This window comes from Neofelis nebulosa, chromosome 3 (assembly GCF_028018385.1).
Source record: "Neofelis nebulosa isolate mNeoNeb1 chromosome 3, mNeoNeb1.pri, whole genome shotgun sequence".
NCBI classification, from domain to species: Eukaryota; Metazoa; Chordata; class Mammalia; order Carnivora; family Felidae; genus Neofelis; species Neofelis nebulosa.
Window position 1 is genome coordinate 41,602,175 of NC_080784.1, and position 15,186 is coordinate 41,617,360.

Genomic DNA, 15,186 nt, shown 5'->3' on the forward strand with positions numbered 1-15,186 from the left:
TTTTTGAACGGGAGCGACGCAGCGACGGCCCCGGTGCCGCCCCCGGGCGCGTGAGTGGAGCTGGGCTCCCTTCCCCTACCCCGTGGCGCGTCACCTCCGTGCGCCGCCCTCCGCGAGCCCCCGGCCCGGAACCCGGAGCCCCCGCGGCAGGGCTGGGCGGGCCGGGGTGGCGGGCTCTGGTGCTGGCGGCGGGTCTTGCCGCCCCCGCCTGGAAGTCCACGTGGGTGTTGCGGTTGTGTGCCAAAACCGAGCGAGAAGTAGCGGGGACGGGTCATTACCCGGGAGTTCCATGCCTCTGCCCGCCCCACTTCGGCGCGCCCCGGGCGTGATTGTCAGCGTGGGAGGGGGGAATGTGCATTGATTGTCCCACGAATCGGGGTTAAGCTGGGAAACACGGAGATTTTCTTCTTTCGTAATGAAGGCGTAGAGTTACTTTTAGTATTTAATAGTTAAGAAAGCATATGCTTTTCAAATTATCTTTCCATTTTTCCCTTTTAATAAATGATGCGTGGCTGAGATTGTTGAGGTGTTTTAAAAACTGGATGTGCCCAGGATGCCGCAGTATTGTCAGTTGAAGTGATTTTTGTGTATTAAAAAAATTGTGTGTAAAATAGATTTCCTTGGGAAATAGATTTGAAAAATGGATTTCTACCATAAGAGTTAATGAATTTATGCAGGATTTCAGCATCAGTGTTCAAGTAATCAGATTTCAGTGGTTGGTAGCAGCCTTGGGAATAAATGGCCACTTGTCCACATGCTTGAGGTCTTAACTATTTATGTTGAGCTGGTTGTCTAGGATCAGCTGACTGCTAATTATAATTCATACCAGATCTTGTAGCGGTTGTATCCTTAATAAGCAGAGGTTAAGAGCTAACCTTTAACCCAAATCTCTTTGCAAGTTTTCTCTGCCTTTTTTGTGGCTCATTCTGTTACAGTTAAGCTCATCTTTGGATGAAGAACATTGCTTGGTACAATAATATACTAGCTTTATTTAGAGTATTAATACATATTAACTTTTATTATATATACATTATATATTCATGTAAGTAATTTATAAATATAAACCATTTAGTTTGACTCTAAAGTTGGAAAATTAGGAACAGCAGTAATGGGTAATGTTGAGTACTTGTTTGCCAGGCCTCTGCCAAATGGTATGTGCTTTGTCATTTAATCTTCTGGGATAACTTTTGCATAGGCATAGTTTGCTCAGAAATTGTGAATACATGGGTTTGATTTGAATAGATCCAAATGTGGAGTATGTACATTAATTACTTCTGTTTCTGTTTTTGTGAAGAAGGGTGTTGGCAATATAAAATGACTCAGTAAAAGAATGTGTTTTTCAAGTTGGAAGATGACTTTAAAATTGCATAAAACTGCAATTAGTCTCTTTATTTGGGTATTCAATAGTTTCTAAAGTCCTGTGTCTCATATTTATACAAATTCTGATTACATATCATGGTCACCCAATGAACAGGTTATTCTTAGACACTGGAAAAAGGTAAATTTGGGGGAAACCTTAATGGCCCAAAAATACAATGTAATGATTTGTATAGGCATAACAATGAGAGTATGATGGTAAGGTCTAACTGTTTGCATCTTCTGAGAGTAGAAGAGGTTGAAAAGGACTGGAGAGGATGAGGGACGTGCTTGGAAATGTGTCTCATTTGTGATGAGAGTATATTGGACTTAACCTGTCTCCTGATTCTAGTGGTCCATCGTTGGAGAGAGAGAGAGGTTGGGAATGCTTTGCCAGTCACTATTATAAGAGGGTTCCTTTCCCCTGTGGGCCTGTGGGCCTGTGGGCCTTCTCTTTGGGGGGAGGGGCAGAGTGGAGAGTTGTCATCATCAATGGAAGGATGTAAGAAGAAAAAAATGCACATAGTTTCTTTTGGAGTTAATGTTTCCACCCATTGTGACTAACTGATTCCTGTCAGCACTTGCATCTTTAGGCACTTTCCTAGTAGATACTTGATAGCTGTGGGCAGCCACTGGTAGATCAAGGAAAGAAAGGAAAAGGGATGGGGTGGAGGGTGGAGACAAAGCACAGGGGTGTACAGCAGAGCATTAATAGGCTTTCCATTTGGGCAAAATTTAGGCCTCCAGTGGCCTTTGTAATGAAAATCGTTCTAATGGTATTGACTGTATGTATTTAAAATCTCTTCTATGATATTTGTATCCAAGAATCTGGAGAGTATCCCTTTAATGTGCTTTATAAACAGTGGAACATTTAGAATACAGTACATGACAGTTACTGAATTTTTCACCACAACCATTTCTGTATGTTTGTTGTTGGACAGTCAGAATGACTATAATGACGGCATTGGCTCCTGTTTGTAAGGCATTTAACCAGTGTTGTTTCATCGTTTTGGAAGATAAGCTCTTCTCGTTCCTTACTTCAAAACTTGGCTCTCACATGGAGTGCCCTTTAAAGCTCCAGAGTGCAGGGATCTTTTCTGTCATTCATTGCCTTATCTCCAGAGCCTAGAACAGAGCCTGACCCATGGAAGGTACTCAGTGACTGTTTGTGGAATGAACCCAAATACACTGGAATCCTGTCCTCTCTTCTTTCCACTACCAAAGATCCCATTTAACTTTAGGGGCAGGGCCACACCAGCTTTACCTTCCCCACAGAATCTGCAGCTCACGATAAGCACAGTATAAATGTATACTGGTATAAATGTTAGCTGTTTATACCACATACTTTGACATTTAATCCCTTATGGCTTTATACTGTTAAATAAGTTTTTCTGCATGTTTTGTTTCCCCACCTAAAATAATGGCTACTGAGGGCTGAGAATATATAAGGTACTATGTTTTCCTTATTCATCCAGTATAATATATACAGAGTAGGTTTGTATTTACTTATTGAGTGAATATTAGATACCCTAGGGGAAACATCAGAGATATTCAGCATGTGATTCCAGTCTTCAAGTAGGTAGTATTTTAGTTGGGTAGACATTGTGTGCACATGTGAAACAGTATGAGAATTTGTAGCTAAATAAAATAAAGTGAAAATAATAGCTAACATTTATGTAGTGCTTAAAATGTGCCAGATACTGTTTCAGGAATCTTTGCCTGTTAATTTGTTGGAATGTCAACAATCTTTCGAAGTAGGTACAGTTATAATCCCATTTCTTAAAATGAGGAAACTGAGACCCAGCAAGGTAATTAAATCACTTACCCAAGATCACAATGCATATAGTAAAGGGACTGGATATGAGCCCAGGCAGTCTGGCCCCCAAGTCAGTGTCCTTTCTCTGGGGAGTTTTTCTCGATCAAAGAAGACAGATCTAAAACTTGACACTAGTTTCTTGGCTGTAAAAGGTTCTCTTTTTCAAATTTCAAAGTAGCATAGGTTGCAAGGACTGAGCTGCAGAAACAGTGCTGAATTTTCAAATGGAAGTGGTTGATCAATGGTTCCGGGGACACTACATTTTGAAATGACTAAAGGCAAGGGGAGAGAAACTGAATTTTGAATCTCAACACTGAATGAGGATTATAACTCTTCCGTAGGTGTTGAATTCGAGGACAGTGATTCACCAGGACGTAGGATAATGACTGTTGAAGTTTTTAATTTAGTGTCAGAAAACGTGAAATATAATATTGAATAACACTTGATATCTTACTACCTTTCTTTTTTAAACACTTACTAGATTTAAACCCCAGTGGTAGTAACTTACCAGAACGTAAGTGTTCCTGAAGGTTTCCTGTGCACTTATATCCATTTGCTGTGGCCTCATGTGGAATCTTGATCCACTTGTTCAGCTTGTCTTGGGCAGTACAGAACACTATTGGCCAGGAGGCCTCTTCTAGTAATATTTCTTTGATGGAAAAAAAAAAGGTAAAATTGTGCTGTTGATTTGGTGACATACCTGGAGTGAAGTCATTTTGAAGCTGCGTGGAATTAAAAGAGGGGCTGCAAACAAAATCCAGCAAGATGGAAAAAAAAATGGTATTCTCTGAAAACCCACTTTTGTGTCCCTTTTGTCAGGAGCTGACAGTATTATTTTGGGGGTGTTGGGCATCAAAAGAGACACTGAATCCAAATGACTCCACAGATAGGGGAGTACATACATCAGCACACCCACTGTCCAGGAATCAGAGGAGGAAGTGCCCTTGAATGAAGCATGGGCTACAAACCTGGTTAGCGGCCAGGGAGGACACACGCTCTGCAGGTATAGTATTCTGTGTTATAGATTGTTTCTGCTGGGTAGGAGGTCATGTTGTTTGTCTTGGGGGTACTTTGTAATAGGAGTCAGTGAAGAAATGACCTGCTGTTTCCATTTTCATACCAGCACATATTTTGGGATGACCTGTCATAGAAGCAGTTTATAACTGTGAACATTGTCCCACAGTTGTGTTCTATTTAAATATCCCAAGAAATAATTGGAGTTAAAATAATCTATGTCGAAATGTCTATCCAACGGGCATGTTAGCCTTAATCTTAATTTCAGGTTCTTCTCTGAATGGGGAGTTTTAGGGAAAGAGAAATTGAATTTATTTTAGTTCTATCAATATGAATTTATTTAATTCATTTATTTTAGTTCTATCAATATGGGATAATTTAATAAAATGTCTACTGCCCCATTTTATGAATTTTAGGTTTGTAGAGCTGGATCCTGAATGTGATCCAGTGCGATTGTTCTTTAAGTAGAAGTGTATGTCAGAATGACCCAGGGTTTATGATGAAAGTAAGCGACACCTTAGCTGACCCCTAGAGATTCAGATTCTTTAGAGCTGTGCCTGGGCGTCTGTGTTTTAAATCATCTGCAAGTGATCCTAGTCTCCACCTCCCCCTTAGGTACCAGCTGTGTATTTTATAGATAAGAAAATTGGGCAAAGTCAAATGACTTGCCTTACCTAGAGCTGGTTCAGTGGTACCAAGATTGTGTCACCAGATGATATGTAATTTCAGAATTTTGGGGCTGGAAGAAATTTTCCAAGTCAATTCAGCAGTTCATTTTATAGCTGACTATAAACCATGCTTGTTCATATAATTTTCAAGTAATATATGAATATAGGGAAATAATATGTTTTCATAGCCTATCTTCTATCCTGGCCAGGATAAAGATTAAACGGTAAATCACCAGAATTTCTGTATAATTTTAACATGTTTTTGTATTAACTTCAGGAATTGTCCATTATTTGCAGTATTTTTATTGTGTATTTTGTGATGCTCTGTTAAAGTTTTTTTGAAAAATACAGTATTTAATGCTAAAGTGAAAGATTAAAAAATTTTTTATTTGAATCAGTTATTTTTCAGTCTTAGCTAAAATGTAAATACTGTGAGAATTTGTACTGCTTTATTAGAGTTTTGTGTTGTCAAAATCTGTTTGATTTTTAACTTTTTTTTCTTTGTGTTTTAAGGCATCTTACCTTGGAAACAGCACAGTTTGGCTTGCATCCATGTCATCTTTGAGTATGAGAGAGAATCCTAATTTCAGCATGTCCTCAGACACCAAAGAACCAGGTTTGTTCCTTCAAGAAGTCTCCTAAAGGCTGTGGAGCAGCATCCATTTCCAGAAGTCGATAAAAATGTGTGTCGATGATGCCTGTGAATGGACTATATGGTCAAGTGACTCATTAAGATAATCATGGAAGAATGGTAAAAAAAAAAAAAAAAAAAAAAAGTGAAGAAAAGGCAAATTTCAAGAAGCTACCACAGTATCATTTAGGATTTTTAAGGAGTTGAAAGAAGATAGTTCTGAAAATATGAGTGACAAAACTCTAGCACAAGTCTTTATATGTTTCTTACATTACCATTGTTAACCCAGCTGCTTTTGTGTGTAATATTTGCATTATTTTCCTCTACTGCAATAGCTGGTAGTTTCCTCATGATCAGAGTTTTATTGTGTTCGGATAGAGAAATAGTAGATACAGTAGCAGAAACCAGCTTCTGCTAATCACTAAAGGGACAGGTTGTTGACAAATTGCTTCTTCATAATGTGCTGCTGCTTGTTCACAGTTTTTGTGGCTTCAGATTCATCTTCTTTTATCTACTCCTCAGTCTCTGTATGTGCCTGCTTTTTTCTTGCACAATTTTTTAGCCTGACGATCTGATGACCGTATTTTTTCAGTTTAAAAATAAGAATTGTATCTTCATAAATAGACCTTTGGTATGGTTCTCTCCTACCCTTGCTTGTTTTCTAAGATCAAGAATAGAATAATTTCCATTCGTTTTTGGGTTTGCTCGTCTTTCTATTTTTGTATTCTTGTTCAGGGTTTTGTTTTCCTCTACTCTTTCTAGGTGGAAATGAAGGATGATCTCTGTGTTGTGGTTTTAGTTAACTAGGAGACCAGAATAAGATGGGTCGTAGACATTTATAGAAAAATTACAACATCTTTTAACCATTACTATTTTAACTTTGTTTTAAACCTCCGTCAGATTTCTTTTTAGCAATATTGATGTAAATGTTACCTTCATACTGTGCCCTTTCCTTTTTGGGGGAGGCAGTAAGAAGCAGGGATTTCTCCAAATGCTGATAAGCATAGAGAGAATATGAGAGAACGAGAAAGCTTTTGTACTTTACAAATGAAGCAAAAGAGAAGGCTTTTGTACTTAACAAATGAAGCAGTTGGTCATTAAAGTCATTAATGTGTATACACACGTTGTCAGTATAAAAATTAGTTTGTGGCTTAGAACTAACATTATTAACTGACAGTAAATTTTATTGTTTTCAACCCTTCCTACTTTTGTGACTTAAGTCAGTTGACCTGAGCCATAATTTTCTTCTTTGTAAACTGAGGAAGCCTTTGTTCTTATGAATCAAGTTTTACCCAACAGAAAGAAATATAAGCAGAAGCGATTTTAAAATTTAAATTAATAAAACAAAATTCCAGGAACCATTTTTTAATAAATATTTCCTTTCCTAGTAGGCCTGTTTACTTCATCCTTTTTTCACTTTTCTTCCCTATGTACTTACTACTTTTACATTTTTTTTCTCATCTGTCTAGAATTTCTTGCTTGGTGTCTGTGTTTTGCCTGCTTCCTGCCTTTTCCATGATTCATCCTCCCATTGAAAATGATTTCTGTTCTCCTTACCCTCTATTTCCTTGGGTGGGCTTCCTGCCTTGTCTGCCGCCTCCAGTCTTTTGTTATCTCTTGTAATTCAGCTCCTGTCACCTCCAGCTCCTGCTTGTTTTACCCTCCCCTCTGTCCACTGCGCGTCCTGTCCACTTGCATCCCACTCACATCTCCCGTCAGTGGTGATCTCGTCTCTTCCACTACCCCAGTCTACTCCTGTCAGTATAAGTACACTGATCTCTGTTATGTTTCATTTAGTTCTGATCCCTTCTCACCTCTGAACTGATGATGTTTTCTTTGTGTACTTTTTAGTCATTGTGAATTTGCCTTGTGAGGTCTCTTCTTCTATTTTCCTTGTCCCAGGATGGCAGGTATTGCTAGATGGATTTGTTGTCAGTATTTGCATAGAACACGGATCCTTGCTGTGTATTTCCTGGGTAGCCAGGATGAATCAATTATTATTAACTTTTCTTGGAACATTGAGCTTCCTGTGTTTTCTGCTTCTAAGATTTAGATTGCTATTCTAGAAGATTAATATGACTTTAAAGAGAGTCAGGATAGTCCTATGATGCTGTCATTTTAACTCTTTATTCAAGAGTTCATGACAGACATTTGAATTCACTCCCTTGTCTTGAAAAATTAAAGAAGACATCCTTACCAGGTTTGGGGGTAGAATTGGGTGGAAGGTGGGAACAGAAAGGTAAATACTAGAAAAGGATTCATAGTCAATATCTAGAACTGGGAAGAAAACTGAAAACACAAACCACATGCTTTAACATTTATTAGGTAAGAGGTCTGCTAAAAGAATGAAAAGTATCAGTAATTCTGTTAACTAGTTTTAGTACTAGGTCATTGGTATTTTTACACTTCCATTTAAGTTCCAACACCTTTATTTAATGTTTAACAAAACAGAAACTTAATCTTGTAAATATTCATTTTGTTTTGAGAGACTTGATGTCTCCTTATATATTAACCTATATCATTTTATAATTACACTGTAACATTCTCAAAAATGCCATTAACATCCAGTCCTGTTTCTTGTATGGGAAAGCATATAAATTGTATGGTTTTGTCCCTGTGGACACTGTAGTCCTGTTGTAATGAAAAGGTAGCCTTTTGGCAAGCGTTTATGCCTTTGATGATTTATGTCGTCTTATGTCTTTCCTTAATTCTTGTATATACTATGAACATGGAGCTATCCTGTAATTGAGTTTCCTATAATGTATATGAACTCCTGGGAGTAGACTAATGTAAGCACAGATGCAGCTTTATGAAACTTAAAAAAGAAGAACCCTGTATAGCACGTAATGTATTTAAATAGGATTGTAAGAGTAATGCTACAAACTGGGGTTGATCAGACTGAACATTCTTTCTGCCCAAGCCTTCTCCTATTGTGATGGTTACTGTTGGGTATCTTGAAGCTGAAGGGATGGCTAATAGTGTGATAATGTTTCTGTAATATTCACCACCCGTGAGCAGCTAGTGAAAATAACATCAGAACCATGGGTAAGCTACTAAGGAGAAATTTATGTAGATGTGCTCGGTACAGGACTATGTTCTGCAGTTACAGAGATGAACACCATATAGTCCGTTCTCTCTGGAAGCTCATAATTGAATAGGGAATATTGATAAGTAAAAGATTACAGTACAATGTGGCAAATGCTGAAATACACATACATAGTAGTTATCATAGGAACAGACTAATTGTATAGGTTAAAAACCTAAAAAGTTAGATACCAGATATGATATGTATATAACTGGTGTGTGTAGTATGTATCGTATATAAATTCTGACTGTAATGTAATTGCTGGTGTATCCCTTATTATCTGGGCAGGTTACTTAAAGTACTCAGTTTGAGTGTCTTTCCCTTGAAATTGTGATGATTATCTAGGATTGTTATATGAATTAAATGAGATAATATATAGGAGGTGCCAGTGTGGTCCCTTCTTCAGTTGTTTAGAATTTAGAGAACGTGATAAAGGATTATACTCTTCTTGTATATATAATATTGCTATGCAGAATGCTTGGAATTCCCATTTTAAATTTGCTTTTATAGTGTTTAAGAAAACTAAACTAACTCAAAACCTTATAGTCAGTCTCTTTTTTTTTTTTTAACCAAAAGAAGTTTCTATGATCTATTTGCCAGTGCAGTTCTCAGTGACATACTTTTGAGTATATTATAAAATCCGTCTTTGTATAGTTATAATCCCAACACTGGATTACATATAACAACCTGAATATAGTTTCTGAATTGTATCTATGTTTTTGTTATTTTAAAAGGTGTTTACATTAATTTCTTTTAACAACCAAACTGAACAGTTTGCATTTTCTAATGTAGAAAAAATTGCCACAATAATATAATATTGTTATGTTTATGGTTGGTTAATTTCTTCCTAAATTAACAGGTCTTTAAGGGTGTGTGTCCTAAACTATATGATAAATCAGTTTGGGTAAACTTTTCACTTGATGGAACAAATTGATTCTTCTGATGTGCGTTGTTTGGCCTTGTTTAAAAAAGTCCCCTAATTCATAGCGTGATTAGACTTGTCTGTTGTGATTTTTTGTAATGTAAGGTTTGAATTTGGGTAATTTGAAAATACCATATTTGAGATAAATCAGCCAGCCCAGAAATTTGTTACAGATCAAAATATATGTCTTATTTAAAGCTTCTTTATTAAAGTTTGTTATGTATAATCAAGAGATTTAAATAAGTTTAGTTTGTGGCTGGTGTTTATTTGTATTGACATTCATAAATTTGTATTGACATTCATAAATAGGGAAACTATCTCCATAGGAAGGAGAACTTGATGTATTAGTATTCCAAAGCTTAGTTTAAGCTGGTTATGATTAGAAAAGTGGCTTTCATGTGTATTCTCTGGACGAATCTCAGGTCTGTGGGCATGTTAACAATAACATTTTTAATCACCATAATAAATAGTTAGCAGAGACATTTGGGAAATTGCTGCAGATGATGTAGAATGAGCTGAGGGTAGGGTTTGTCTTTTACTGTTCCCTGTTCTTAGAGAAACTAAATTTTTTCCTGATGGTGTTTTATTTTTTCTTGGATTTTTGTTAATACCATTAAGAAACACTTGCCATTATGGAGCCTCAGTAGGGCCAGGCTCCAGGCATACATTGAAGTTTTTGCTACTACTAATGTAATTCCTTCTAATAAAATTTGATTTTTAAAAATTTTTTTTTTTTAAGTTTATTTATTTTGAGGTGGGGAGGGCAGAGAGAGAGAATCCCAAGCAGGCTCCTCACTGTCAGCGTGGAGCCTGATGTGGGGCTCAAACTCATGAACCATGAGATTGTGACCTGAGCTGAAATCAAGAGTTGGGTGCTTAACTGACTGAGCCATCCAAGCAACCCAATAAAATTTTGTTATGAAATATAATTTATATACTACACACTTATGTAGTATGTAATGTATGTTTATATTGATGACTAAATAATGTTAGGATATTTCTGCTGAGCAATAGGTTTGTTGTTGTACATATTTCCTACTATAAAAATGAGGAAATTGAGGGAGGTTGTTGAACTGTCCAAGGTCATAACCAGTCGTAAATGGTGAAACCAGGAATTTAAGCTAAGTCTGATTAAAATCCATGCTTTCATTCACTTTTCTGTACTAACTTAAAATATTATTTCTCTCCTTGAGAGGCGCCCAGCTGGCTCAGTCAGTAGAGCATGAGGCTCTTGATCTGAGGGTCGTGAGTTTGAGCCCCACATTGGGTATAGAGCCTACTTAATAAAATTAAACATTTTTTCCTTGAAAAAGTAAAATTTACTCTTTTATAAATGTGTATTATTTTGAGCTGAGGAGCACTGCTATTAATCCTCTGCTGTATGCCTAATTTTTTTTTTTCCAGAGTAAAAGAGCTTTGTTAATAGTTTGTAAGATTATAGAAGGCTCAATGTTAAAGTGATCAATGCTTAGTAGAAAGAACAAAATCAGATAGTACAGAAAAGTATAAAGTGGGTGGTGAAGTGAAAATCACTAGTGATGCACTTCCCAGAGGTTAGCATTTGGTGTAAATTATCCAGACATTTGGTAAAAAAGTACATATATGTATATCTCTAAAATACAAATAGGTTCATAATATGCATATTGTTTAGTAACACTTCTTTTGTTTATTATATATTGGCCATCATTCCACATCATTGTAAGTTTATATCTTGTTTTTTCATTTTTTAAAAATAAACTTTTTATTTTAGAAGAGTTTTGGATTTTTTTCCTAAGTTTATTTTCATTTATTTTGAGAGAGAGAGTGAGTGTGTGCACAAGCAGGGGAGGGGCAGAGAAAGAGGGGGAGAGAGAGAATCCCAAGCAGGCTCCATGCTGTCAATGTAGAGCCCGATGCAAGGCTTGAACCCACAAACTGTGAGATCATGACCTGAGCTGAAACCAAGAGTCAGACACTTAACTGAGCCACCCAGGCGCCTCATAGAAGGTTTTAGATTTATAAAAAAATTGCGAAGATAGTAGAGTTCCCAGTTTCCCCTCTCATTAACCTCTTAATGTTAGTGTGGTACATATGTTATAATTAATGAACCAAACTGATAACATTATAATTGGTTGAAGTCCATACTTTATTGTGATTTCCCTTTCATGAGTTTTTACCTCCTGTCTTTTTCTGTTCTAGGACCCCATCCACGAGTCCACACTGCATTCAGTCATCATGTCTCCTTAGGTTCTTCGTGGCTATGACTGTTTCTCAGACTTCCCTTGTTTTTTATGACTTGACAGTTTTGAGGTGTACCAGTCAGATAGTAGAATGCCCCTCATTTGGGCTTGTCTGTTGTTTTCTCATGGTTAGACTGGGGTTATGTGGGGTTAGACTAAGGGAGGCCACAGAGGCAAAAGGCTGTTTTTATCACATTTCAAGGGTGCATCCTAGCTTTGTGACCTTACTGTTGATGTTGACCTTGGTATCCTGGCTGAGATAGTGTTTGTCAGACTTCTCTATTGTAAAGTTACTCTTTTTTTCTCAACTTTTCATCTTGTGCTCCTTGGAAGGAAGGCAGCCCACACTTAAGAGTTATGCTCCACCTTCTGTAGGGGAGAAGCAGAGTATCTACATACGTTATTTGGAATTCTACGCAGGAGACTTCGCTCTTCTCTCCCATTTATTTATTGAATCATTTTTTTAATATCAGTATAGACTAATGATATTTATACTTTGAGTTATAATCCAATACAACTTTATTGCTCTAATTTTTCCAGCTTTGACCCTTGGGAGTCTTTCGGTTGGTTCCTGTGTCCCTTTATGATACCCTGATCATTGTGGGCTAATATCTTTATTTTTTACATAGTTGCATGGTATTCTGTTATAAGACTATACCATGATATATTTAACTAAACCCTTATTAATGGTAATCTACATACCAGATTTTTCACCGTTATGAACAGTACTGTGATGAGAAGTCTTCAAAATATATTTATAAAAATATTGTTTGATAATTACTCAGGAAGATTTGCCGTGTTAAAGGGAGTGCCTTTTATACATATCATGTGATTTGTGACCCTTAGTCAAATCTCTGAAGGGAGGGAATTTTCACCTACCCTATGGAAATCATTGTGGTTGCCTCCCTTTTTTCTTTTTTTCATGTGGTAAGTGAGAGGTGATGACAGGGTGGCACTGATGGTCTTAAAAGAGCTGCTTTGAGATCATACTTTGTCTTAAGACAGCTGTGCCTTCTCAGTATAGACTCGGTTACTGTAGACAGTGAGATGAATTGAAATTCCATTTGGAAGAACAAAACAGCATTCTCAGAGAGTAAAAACTTCAGAACTGGAAGCAACCATAGAAATCATGTTCCATCCCTGCATTTTAGAAATTGGAAACTATAGTACCATGGGGTGAGATGATTTGCCTGGTATTTTTGCCATAAAAGAAGCATTCAAGAACCTGAATTTCTGCTCAGAATTCCTGTTACATGAGTATATTTTATATCCCATGCATGGATATACACAGTTTATGTTGGAAAATTTCAAACATGTACCAAAGAAGACAAGATAATTCATCTGTATGTCCCCATCCTTCAGCTTTACCTTTCCATTTGTGGCAAGTCTTGTTTAAACTACCCCCTGCTGGCCCCCAATGCCATACTACTTTAAAACATATCTCAGATATTAAATTATTCGTCTGTGAATTTTCAGTATGTTCAAGAAATCCCTTGTCAGAACACAACCACAATATCATTATCACACGTTAAAAATATATTTTTAACATTTTTTTAATGTTTATTTTTGAGAGAGAGAACGGGGAGGGCAGAGAGAGAGAGACAGAGGATCTGAAGCAGACTCTGTGCTGACAGCAGAGAGCCTGATACAGGGCTCGAACTCACAAACTGTGTGATCATGACCTGAGCTGAGATCAAGAGTCTCCCACTGACTGGCTCCGACTGAGCCACCCAGGCACTCCAGACCTTAAAAATATTTCTATTTAAGGATATTTAGTTGTAAAAACTTCAAAAATTTGTATTCACCATTGATTAGAATCTGGCATTACTGAAAATACATTTCCTTGGTATGATCCCCCAAGAATTATAGGGAGATTTTAATGTATATCTGTACACCATACAAAATGGCCTAGGTTATGGCTTTTATAAAAAATGTGTTAGGGTTTTACCCGTAAAAAATAAGTTAACCTCATGAGATTTCCTTAGAGCAGAGAAATCCATAAACACTGTATGACAGATATCGTCCAACTGGATACATTTGCTTTTTGGCCCTCCTTTACTCTATTTGTGCATGAGAAAGAAATTCCGAGGATGTATGACAAGAATTCTATTTCAGATTTTATCATATTAATTAAAGCCATGGATGAGAATATTGTGGTGTGGCCATTTTATTCCAGATCTTCTGTAGAGAGATTTTTGAACGTCAAGTGAAATTCCTGCATGTTACTTCCTGAATTAGAAGTTTACAAAGCTTCTAAGAACCAACATGCTGACATCATCACTGTATTTTCATTTGCTTTTAGAAGATAATTTAAGGGGTACCTGGGTGACTCAGTCTTTTGCATTTGACTCTTGATTTTGGCTCAGGTCATGATCTCATGATTCATGGGTTCAAGCCCCACATTGGGCTCTGCACTGACAATGTCGAGCCTGCTTGGGATTCTCTCTCTCTTCCTCTCTCTCTGTTCCTCCCCCATTTGTGCTCTACCTCTCTCAAAATAAATAAGTAAACTTAAAAAAGATAATTTAAGAGGAAAGAATACCTTTTCTATCAGAGATGATCCTAAAGGCAGAGCTGACTGCGGTTCCTCGATTTACTTCAAGCGGCACACTACGTGGATTGCTTAGTGTTTGCAATTTAGAAGAGTGGTTAATACTTCCAATATTTTAAATATTGTATTTTCTTGGGATTTCACTGGATCTTTAAAATTAAAATTGAGATGTTATTTTCCTCTAGAAAAGCAACCCCGTCTCAGAGGCTTTACAACCAGAATAAGAAACTTCCTCTTAAATACCCATTTACTTGCATTGAATTTATCTTAGAATTGCTTCTGGTTTTTGGCATGCTGTTAAAATATTCAATATTCAATGATCTAAATTGAAGATGGAGTGAAAAAGAGGGCTGAAATTTTCCTTCCGCTTATTCTAAGCCAGACTGAAACCAATCTTAACTGCATAATTTAATTTAAAACTATTTTATTGCAAATAAATATTCATCTTGCTAGCCCATATTGTTCATTATATGTAGATTCATGTTTTATTCTAACCTAATTTAGACTTCTGCCTTGCATTTGACAGTGTTACAGCTTTTCTGTTTTCTTTCGTGAATAGGCTTTGTTATAGTCAATCAGCTTAGTTTTCTTACCATTTTGAGTGCCCTGTTTGTATTATTTCTGAATTTTGGTTCACCTTTTTCTCCTTGTTTTCATTTGGTGGACATCTTTTAAAGAGGAGAAATCGTTGTTACTTTTCTTCTCTATTCTAAGCAGAAATTGAAAGATTAATAAAAAATAACCAGTTGCAAATACATCTCTGGTCAAGTGCATTCAGTTTTCCTAGGCTAATGTGTATTACAGATTTTAACTTCTTGGAGGACAGAGTATTCATCAGTGTGTGCTGTGATTTACCTCTGTAGCATTCTACCTATTTTAAGCTACTTTTTAAATCTTTTCTTGATATAGTAATGACACTTTTTC

General features: G+C 36.8%; 1 protein-coding gene across 7 annotated transcripts in view; it reads left to right on the forward strand.

Annotated features, from left to right (window-relative positions):
* The window catches only part of SLC20A2 (solute carrier family 20 member 2), a 107,146-nt gene that overhangs the window by 170 nt on the left and 91,790 nt on the right, over positions 1 to 15,186 (forward strand). For 2 of the 7 annotated variants that reach the window (XM_058720515.1, XM_058720510.1), the window contains exons 2-3: positions 3,992 to 4,175; positions 5,368 to 5,470. The exons of 1 other annotated variant lie outside the window; for it this stretch is intronic. The gene's annotated coding sequence lies outside the window, so the exon portion shown is untranslated. Of the gene's footprint in view, positions 1 to 31; positions 51 to 1,506; positions 4,176 to 5,367; positions 5,471 to 15,186 lie in introns of those variants that run through there. 4 more of the 7 variants (XM_058720511.1, XM_058720513.1, XM_058720516.1 and 1 more) reach the window with 4 other exon arrangements.